Source organism: Octopus bimaculoides, chromosome 16 (genome assembly GCF_001194135.2).
Source record: "Octopus bimaculoides isolate UCB-OBI-ISO-001 chromosome 16, ASM119413v2, whole genome shotgun sequence".
NCBI classification, from domain to species: Eukaryota; Metazoa; Mollusca; class Cephalopoda; order Octopoda; family Octopodidae; genus Octopus; species Octopus bimaculoides.
Genome location: NC_068996.1, coordinates 28797723 through 28799783, shown reverse-complemented (window position 1 = coordinate 28799783; position 2061 = coordinate 28797723).

Sequence of the window (2061 nt, the reverse complement as noted above, 5' to 3'; positions counted from 1 at the left end):
TATATGCTATAATAATAACTACTGAGTTTCTTAACACTTTGCATCCTTCCGGAATGCCTTCTTACAAACTGACATTGAAGAAAGGAGTTCCAATCATTTTTGAGAAATCTGGATCTCCGAAAGCTATGCAATTGAACAAGACTGATAGTCAGGTAAATGCATCCACGTCTTTTGGAAGCAACAATCCTCACTGGACAAGGAAAGGGAGAAAATGAGCTTATTTCAAGAATTCCACTGATTCCAGCTGACATGCCCTTTAAATTCAAAAGATTTCAATTTCTAGTAAGAATTAGTTTTGCAATGTCAATAAACAAGAGTCAAGAACAATCACTCAAATTTTTTGGACTTCACCTCATGCAGCAGTGCTTTTCCCACGGTCAGCTCTATGTTGGTTGTTCCAGAGTTGGAAATGGCACCAATCCCTTCATACTCACACCAAATGGTAAAACTAAGAATATTGTTTATCCTGCTGCTTTACAGTGATACAAAATTCTCCAAATGTGATATAAATCTAAGATCGTAGGATATCAATAAATGCTTTATTATTTCTCTCATTGATTTTAGCCCTCTTCAGGAGCTACCTTAAAGCCAATACAAAATGAAACTGGAAAAAAGTGTGACATCAGTCAGTGTATTTGTATGCGCGCCTACCAACTTTTCATTAAATTTCTATATAATTGTTATCGACAAAATCTGAAAGGTGTTTATATGGAATTTCATTTAAAAATACCTATTTTTCTGAAAGTTATAGGGAAACAAAGTCGATTCAAGTGAATTATCCGAAACACTTCTCCTCACTCCGAAAATATTTTCTGCAATTTCGATATAATCAAAATCTACACCATCTGAAAGACGGCAAAGGTAAAGAATACGTACACCCGGTGGTTAGGGTTAGGATTTAGGGTTTTTGTCACGCCGAAATCCGGTGGTATACGTATTCTTTACCTCCACCCTGAAAGACATTTGTAAAACAAACTTCATTGTAAAATATTCATTTTCCTTAAAAGTACGAGAAAATAAATCGTATGTAGGTCTGTGGAGCACACTTGTGTATGCCAGGTAGAGTTCACCTCAGCAGGATTAGAATTTAGAATGTAAAGGGCTAAAACTAAAGACTATACTGGTATCTTGACCGACGTTCTAACGATTTTGAAAATCCACTGCGTATGATTACAGTATTTATATTAAGTTAGTTTTCAATCTCTGACAGAAACAGTATATGTAACAATTCTATCACTAGCATAGAAAGAATGTGCTCACATTCTTATTTAATTCACAGCAAAGCTTTATTATATTTAAATTTATATCGGTTCTATAGTTTTAAGTGTCGAACAGGAATCAATCTGCGAAACTGCGTCTTATGTTGAATTTCAGATTTGGCGCCGGTTTTTTTTTTATGACATGCGCGGTAAAAAGGCGATAGTTACAAAGATGGCGGGAAGCGGCTGTATTTTATGCCATTTTCATACAATATATTTTTGTTATATCGTTTTGACAAACATTTCTTTTACATCTCGTAGTGTCAATTATTTACAGTATTCAGAAAAAGAAACTATTGCAATTTCTAAGGAAGCTTCTCTCGCTGTGTATCCGTAACGTACAGCGAACGCCGCTCCTTTCAGTTCAAGTGAAGTGTAGTGATAATAATAATAATAATAATAATAATAATAGAGTAGAAGAAAGAGGGGGAATAACAAAAAGTAAAGTGAAAAATGTAAAGAACTACAAACAAAACAAAAAGAAAGCAAAAGAAATAACATCAGCACAAATAGCAAAACCAAACAAATCAAATAGACTAAGGTGTTAGGTGTAGAAGGGGAGGAAGGTAGCAGATAGTAGTAGTAGTAGTTAATAATCTCAATTGCTGTTTCATCTCTTAGACACGCGCCATTCAGCGATAGTGCATTACATACGCGCACATACTAGCACACAACACCGACATTCATACATACACACAGCTGCCTAACATTGATGATCATGCGTACTATCTAAGATGTATTTACTTACAGATCTAACCTAACCATTAATATATATATATATATATATATATATATATATATA